Genomic DNA, 8,943 nt, shown 5'->3' on the forward strand with positions numbered 1-8,943 from the left:
ACAAAATTGATAAACCTTTAGCCAGACTCACCAAAAAAAAAAGACTCAAATAAATAAAATCAGAAATGAAAGAGGAGAAATAACAAACAACAACCCAGAAATACAAAGAATTATAAGAGAATATTATGAAAAATTATATGCCAACAAATTGGATAACCTAGAAGAAAAGGATAAATTTCTAGAAACAGATAACCTTCCAAAATTGAATCAGGAAGAAATGAAAAATTTGAACACACCAGTTATCAGTAATGAAATGGAATCACTAATCAAAAACCTTCCAACAAATAAAAGTCCAGGACTAGATGGCTTCACAGGTGAATTTCACCAAACGTTTAAAGAAGAGTTAATACAGATTCTTCTCAAACTAATCCAAAAAATATAAGTAGAAAGAAAACTTCCTAATTCATTACTCTAATGGCAAAGCCAGATAAAGACACTACAAAAAAAGAGAACTACGGGCCAATATCTCTGATTAAATTAATGCAAAAATCCCCAACGAAATAGCAAACCAAATCCAATAGTACATTAAAAAAATCATTCACCACAATCAAGTGTGATTTATTCCTGGGATACAAGTAGTTCAATATTCACAAGTCAACAAATGGGATATATCACATCAATAAGAGAAAGAATAAGAACCATATGATCTTTTCAATGGATACATAAAAAGCATTTGACCAAGTACAACATCCATTCATGATAAAAAAAAAAAAAAAAGCACTCAACAAAGTAGGTTTAGAGGGAATATACCTCTTCATAATAAAGGTCATACGTGAAAAATTCCCAGCTAACATCATACTCAATGGTGAAAAGCTGAGAACTTTTCCTCTATAAGAAAAATGACAAGGATGTCTACTCTCACCACTGTTAGTTAACATAATACTGGAAGTCCTTCCACAGCAATAAGACAACAAAAAGGAATAAAAGGCATTCATATTGATAAAGAAGAAGTAAAACTGTCACTATTTGCATATTACATGATAATATATATAGAAAACCCCAAAGGCTCCAAAAAAATTACTAGAACTGATTCATAAATTCAGTAAGGTCACAGGATGCAAAATCAACATGCAGAAATCCATTGCATTTCTATATATTAATAACGAAGCAACAAGAAAGAGAAATTAAGAGAGAAATCCCATTTACAATTTCCCCCCAAATAATAAAATGCCTAGGAATAAACTTAACTGAGAAGGTGAAAGAACTGTACTCTGAAAACTATAAAACATTGATGAAAAAAACTGAAGATGACACAAGCAAATGGAAAGATATTCTATGATTATGGACAGAAAATCAAATATTGTTAAAAATGTCCATACTACACAAGGCAATCTACAGATTCAAGGCAATCCCTATCAAAATACCAGTAGCATTTTTAACAGAACTAGAATAAATAATCCTAAAATTTGTATGAAACCAAAAAAGACCCTGAATAGCCTAAACAATCTTGAAAAATAAGAACAAATCATATCACAATCCCAGATTTCAATTTATACGATAAAGTTGTGGTTATAGTAATCAAAATAGTATGGCATGGCACAAAAATAGACATATAGAACAGGATAAAGAACCCAGAAACAAACCCACATTTATATGGCCAATTAATTTGTAACAGAAGAGGCAAGGATATGCAGTGGGAAAAAGATAGTCTCTTCCACAAATGCTGTTGGGAAAACTAGACACCAACATGCAAAAGTATAAACATAAAGTTAAACTCAAAATGGATAAAGACCTAAAGGCTAAAACCAGAAAACTCATAGAAGAGAGCACAGGCAGTAATATCTCTGACATTGGCCACAGCAACATTTTTCTAGATATGTCTCCTGAGGCAAGGGAAATAAAAGCAAAAATAAACTACTGGGACTACATCAAAATAGCTTCTGCACAGTGAAGGAAATAGTCAACAAAACTAAAAGGCAACCTACTGAATGAAAGAAGATATTTTCAAATGACATATTTGATAAAGGGTAGTATCCAAATTATATAAAGATTTGATACAACTCAATACCCCAAAAACAAATAATCCAGGTAAAAAATGGGCAGAAGACATGAACAGACATCTCTTCAAAGACACACAGATGGCCAACAGACATATGAAAAGATGTTCAATGTCACTCGTCATCAGGGAAATGCAAATCAAAACTATGAGATATCACCTCACACCTGTCAAAATGGCTGAAATCAAAAATAAGTGTTGGTGAGGATGTGGAGAAAAAGGAACTCTACCTCATGCATTGTTGGTGGGAATGCAAAACAGTGCAGCCACTATAGAAAACAGTATGGAGTTTCCCCAGAAAATTAAAAATAGAACTACCTTATGATCCAATAATTGCTGTACTGGGTATTTACCCAAAGAATATGAAAACACTAAATCAAAGGGATACAAGCACCCCTATGTTTATTGCAGCATTATTTACAATAGCTGAAGTATGAAAGCAGCCCAAGTACCCATCTAAAGATGAATAGAGAAGGAATATTTTATATATATATATACATTTATATAAATATATATATATATACACATATATATAAATGTATATATATATATATATATATATATATATATATATGGAATATTATTCAGCCATAGAAAGAATGAAATCTTGCCACTTGCAGCAATATGGATGGATCTAGAGAGTATAATGCTAAGTGAAATAAGTCAAAGAAAGATAGATACTATATGATCTCACTAATATATGGAATTTAAGAAATAAGACAAATGAACAAGAGAAAAAAAGAGAGAGAGAGAAGCCAAGAAATAGATGCAGGGCTCGAAGTTATGAACTGTAAGATCACGACCCGGACCAAAACCAAGAGTTGGATGCTTAACCAACTAAGCCACCCAGGCACCCCTAGACCCTTAACTATAGAAAACAAACTGATGGTTACCAGAGGGGAGGTGGGTGAGAGGGGGGAGATAGGTAATCAGGATTAAGAGTACATTTATCATATTGATCACTGAGTAATCTACAGAATTGTTGAATCACTACATTGTACACCTGAAACTGTGTGTTAACTATACTGAAATAAAAATTAAAAACTTCAAAAATAATAACATAAAAAATAGAAAGTTAATAAAATTTGTTTAAAATTTAAAACTTTTTGTGCTACAAACAATACAACCAAGAAAGTTAAAAGACAACCCACAGAATGAGAGAAAATATTTGCAAAACCTATGTCTTACAAAGGACTTATGTCCAAAAAATTGAAAGAACACTTACAACTCAATAGCAAACAGAAAACCTAATTTAAAATGGGCAAAAGCTCTGAACAGAGCTTTTCACAATGGCCAGTAGGCATTAAAAAAAAAAAAAAAAAAAGCTAAACAGCACTAGTCATTAGGGAAATGCTAATGAAAACAATGCTAATGAAAACACATTAGAATGGCTATAGTCCAAAAGATAAAAAACAACAAGCATACATGAAGATTAGAGAAATTGGAGCCCTGATACATTGCTGCTGAATTGTAAGATGGTGCAGCTACTTTGGAAAACAATTTGACAGTTTCTCCATGTGTTAACTATACAGTTTCCCTAGGAAACAGTGATTCCACCACTACACATATACCCAAGAGAAATGAAAACATTCCGCCACACAAAAAATTAGACCTGAGTGTTCACAACTGCATTGTTCATAACAGCTAAAAAGTGAAAACAACCACTTTGTGGCAAGGGAGCCAAGATGGTGAACAGAATGTAAGTTTTTTGTGTATTTTGTGTCCATGAAATACAGCCAGACCAACACTAAACCATCCTGCACACCTAGAAAACTAATCTGAGGATTAACACAACAATCTACATGACCTGAACCATAGAATTCAGCAGGCACGCAGCACGGAGAGGTGAACTTGGGGAGAGAGAAGCCATGGAGACAGGGAGGTGCTTTTGCATGTGGAGAGAGGACGGAGACAGTGGGGAGAATATGGGAAAAGCACCCCTCCCCAAAAGCAGCTGGAGAGAAAGTGAAAAATTGAAAAAAGCCACAGGGACTGAACTAAAAAGGGAGAAAGGAGAGGGTTTAAATTCCATTAAGACTGTAAACAGGGGGAGCGCAGTCTGAAACTCTGCAGCTCGATACCTGGCGGTGCTCTGGTGGGAACGGAGAATCCCCAGGAGCAGAGCGGGGTCCTGGAGGTTCTCAGGCCACATGGGGAGAAGCAGTTCCACTGCTGGAAGGACATTTGGTAGAGGCTTGGAGGCAACCTGGGCCCAGCAGACCCCAGAGAACAGCTACATTCACTGGTGCTAGAAAAAGGTCATTAAGGGTGAAGCCTGGCCCACATGTGTGTTGTGATTTTCCATAATCCCTGAAACACTGCTGCTATACTATCTCACAAACTTTTTCTGGGGAGGGCTGGCACCTGGCCGCAGCCTCTAGGCTTTGGCAGCAGTGTGGTCCCACGAACATTCCTGGGTGCAGCCAGCATTCAGCCATTGCTCAGTAAGACCCTCCGCAGAGGGGTGGAAAAGGTCAAAGCCACAGTCCCTCAAGAAGTAAGGGGCTGGGGAAAACAGCTGGATCTGAGACAAAACTTGAGAGAGAGGTACTACCTGGGACTTGGTCACAGACAGTGTAAAACCAGGGAGTGGACAAAAGCTGAATACAAAGGATGGGTGCACAATTGCTGGTCAGGGAGAACAGAGATCCAATACTAGAGACTGGATAGCTGGGTGACGCCATTTTCACTGCTCCCGTGCATACGCATATGCACCTATAAGTGCCACAACAATCCACCCCAGTAGGCTAGCAGTGCCATCTAGTGGAGAAGAGAACCATTAAACTAAGCCCCGCCCAACTGGGCCAACCGCGTTCTTCAAGAACACAAGTCTCACTGCCTGCTTAGTTTATGGACTATAATGCGTTTCATAGTCGGACTTCTAGGGGAAAATAAAGTAATTTCAGTTGTATTTCAGTCTGTTAGCAGGTTCATCTATTCAATTTTCTTTCTCTTTTCTTTTTTTCTCTTTTTCATTTCTTTTCTTTTTCTTTTTTTTTTTTTAATTTTTTTTTCAATGTTTATTTATTTTTGGGACAGAGAGAGACAGAGCATGAACAGGGGAGGGGCAGAGAGAGAGGGAGACACAGAATCGGAAACAGGCTCCAGGCTCTGAGCCATCAGCCCAGAGCCCAAAGCGGGGCTTGAACTCACGGACCACGAGATCGTGACCTGGCTGAAGTCAGACACTTAACCGACTGTGCCACCCAGGCGCCCCAACTTTTCTTTTTCTTGAAGGAGAAAAATTCATTTTTATTTTCAGTTTTTATTAAAACTATTTTTCTTTAAATTTTTTTACTATATTTTTTACTTTTGTGTACATTTTTCAAATTCTATTTTATTTCTATCATTTTATTTTAGTCTACTTCAGTGTATTCATTTTTTCAAATTTTCAAAAGATTTCCTTTCTCTTTTTTGTTTCTTTTGTTTTTCTTGAATACAGAAAAAGAAAATTTTCATTTTTATTTTTAATTTATGTTAAACATATTTTTTGTTAATTTTTTTCTATTATATATTTTTTAATTTTTTTAAATATTTATTTATTTTTGAAAGAGAGAGAGACAGAGCTCGGGAGGGGGAGGGCCAGAGAGAGAGGGAGACATAGAATCTGCAGCAGACTTCAGGCTCCAAGCTGCCAGCACAGAGCTCGATACAGGGCTCAAACTCACAAACCACGAGATCATAACCTGAGCCGAAGTCGGACGCTTAACTGGCTGAGCCACCCAGGTGCCCCTCTACTATATTTTTACTTTTGTGTAAATTTTTTTCAAATTCTAGTTTACTTCCATCGTTTCAGTTTAGTCTACTTCAGTGTATTCATTTTTTTTTCAAATTTTCAAATGATTTCATTTTGTTTTCTTCTTTCCCCTTTTTTCTCTAATCTTTCAAGCCACTTTCAACACCCAGACCAAACACCTAGGATCTAGCATCATTTATTCGATTTGTGTGTGTGTGTGTGTTTTTAATTTTTTAATTTTAATATTTTTTTAATTTTAATTTTTCTGCCTCATTAATTCCTTTTCTCCCGTCAAAATGACAAAACAAAAAATTCATCCCAAAAGAAAGAGCAAGAAGAAACGACAGCCAGGGACTTAACCAACATGAATGCAAGCAAGATGTCTGAACCAGAATTTAGAATCATGATAATAAGAATACTAGCTGGAGTCGAAAATAGATTAGAATCCCATTCTTCAGAGATAAGAGAAGTAAAAACTAGTCAGGATGAAATAAAAAATGCTATAACTGAGCTGCAATCACGGATGCATGCAGTGGAAGCAAGGATGGATGAGGCAGAACAGAGAATCAGCAATATAGAGGACAAACTATGGAGAATAATGAAGCAGAACAAAAGAGGGAGATTAAGGCAAAAGAGCACGATTTAAGAATTACAGAAATCAGTGACTCATTAAAAAGGAACAACATCAGAATCATAGGGGTCCCAGAAGAGGAAGAGAGAGAAATAGCGGTAGAAGGGTTATATGAGCAAATCATAGCAGAAAACTCTCGTAACCTGGGGAAAGACACAGACATCAAAATCCAGGAACCACAGAGGACTCCAGATTCAACAAAAACCTAACATCAACAAGGAATACCATGGTCAAATTCACAAAATACTCAGGCAAGGAGAGAATCAGGAAAGCAGCAAGGGGGAAAAAAAGTCCTTAATCTACAAGGGAAGACAGATCAGGTTTGCAGCAGACCTATCCACAGAAACTGGCAGGACAGAAAGGAGTGGCAGGATATATCCAAGGTGCATAATCAGAAGAATATGCAGCCAAGAATTCTTTATCCACAAGGCTGGATATGCTTCAAATTAGAAGGAGAGATAAAAAGTTTCCCAGACAAACAAAAATTAAAGGAGTTTGTGACCGCTAAACCAGAGAAAGAAAAGATGAAAAAAAACAAAAACAAATAAATAAAGACCAAAAGCAACAAACACTAGGAAGGACCAGAGAACACCACCAGAAATTTCAACCCTATAAGCAACATAATGGCAAATAAATTCCTATCTTTCAGTACTCACTCTAAATGTCAATGGACTAAATGCTCCAATCAAAAGACACAGGGTAACAGAATGGATGAGAAAACAAGACCCATCTAAATGCTATTTACAAGAGACCCACTTTAGATGTAAAGACACCTTCAGATTGAAAATAAGGGGATGGAGAACCATCTACCATGCTAATGGTCAACAAAAGAAAGCCAGAGTAGCCACACTTATATCAGACAATATAGACTTTAAAATAAAGACTGTATCAAGAGATGCAGAAGGGCATTATATCATAATCAAGAGGTCTATCCACCAAGAAGACCTAACAATTGTAAACATTTATGCGCCAAATGTGGAGCACCCAAATATATAAATCAATGAATCACAAACATAAAGAAACTCATTGATAGTAATACCATAATAGTAGGAGACTTCAACACCCCACTCACAGTAATGGACAGATCATCTAATCAAAAAATCAACAAGGAAACAATGGCTTTGAATGACACACTGGACCAGAAGGACTTAACAGATATATTCAGAACCTTTCATCCTAAAGCAGCAGAATATACATTCCTCTCCACTGCACATGGAACGTTCTCCAGAATAGACCACATACTGGGACACAAATCAGCCCTCAGCAAGTGCAAAAAGATTGAGATCATACCATGCATATTTTCAGACCACACTGCTATGAAACTCGAAATCAACCACAAGAATAAATTTGGAAAGGTAACAAATACCTGGAGACTAAAGTCTATCCTACTAAAGAATGAATGGGCTAACCAAGAAGTTAAACAGGAAATTAAAAATCACCTGGAAGCCAATGAAAATAACATCACAACCCAAAACCTCTGGGATGCAGCAAAGGGGTCATAGGAGAACAGTATATAGCAATTCAGGCCTTCTTAAAGAAGGAAGAGAGATCTCAGTTACACAACCTAACCTTACACCTTAAAGAGCTAGTAAAGGTACATCAAATAAAACCCAAAACAGCAGAATACAAGAAATAATAAGATTAGAGCAAAAATTAATGCTATCAAAACAAAACAAAACAAAAAAAAAACCACACAGTAGAATAGATCAATGAAACCAGAAGCTGGTTCTTTGAAAGAATTAACAAAATTGATAGACCACTAGTCAGTTTGATCAAAAAGAAAAAGGAAAGGACCCAAATAAATAAAATCAAGAATGAAAGAGGAGAGATCACAGCCAACACAACAGAAATAAAAACAATAATGAGAGAATATTGTGAGCAATTATATGCCAATAAAATGGGCAATCTGGAAGAAATGGACAAATTCCTAGAAACATATACACTACCAAAACTGAAACAGGAAGAAATAGAAAATTTGAACACACCCATAACCAATGAAGAAATCGAATTAGTAATCAAAAATCTGCCAAAAAACAAGAGTCCAGGGCCAAATGGCTTTCCAGGGGAATTCTACCAAACATTTAAGGAAGAGTGAACACCTATTCTCTTGAAGCTGTTCCAAAAAATAGAAATGGAAGGAAAACTTCCAAACTCTTTCTATGAAGCCAGCATTACCTTGATTCCAAAACCAGAGACCCCACTAAAAAGGAAAACTATAGACCAATTTCCCTAATGAACATGGATGCAAAAATCCTCAACAAGATATTAGCCAACCAGCTCCAACATTACATTAAAAAAATTATTCACCACAACCAAGTGGGATTTATACCTAGGATGCAGGGCTGGTTCAATATCTGCAAAATAATCAATGTGATTCATCACATCAGTAAAAGAAAGGACAAGAACCATATGATCCTCTCAATAGATGCAGAGAAAGCATTTGACAAAATACAGTATTCTTTCTTGATAAAACCCTCAAGAAAGTAGGGATAGAAGGATCATACCTCGAGATCAGAAAAGCCATATATGAACGACCCAACCCTAATATCATCCTGAATGGGGAAAAACTGAGAGCTTTCC

This window comes from Acinonyx jubatus, chromosome B1, assembly GCF_027475565.1.
Source record: "Acinonyx jubatus isolate Ajub_Pintada_27869175 chromosome B1, VMU_Ajub_asm_v1.0, whole genome shotgun sequence".
NCBI lineage: Eukaryota > Metazoa > Chordata > Mammalia > Carnivora > Felidae > Acinonyx > Acinonyx jubatus.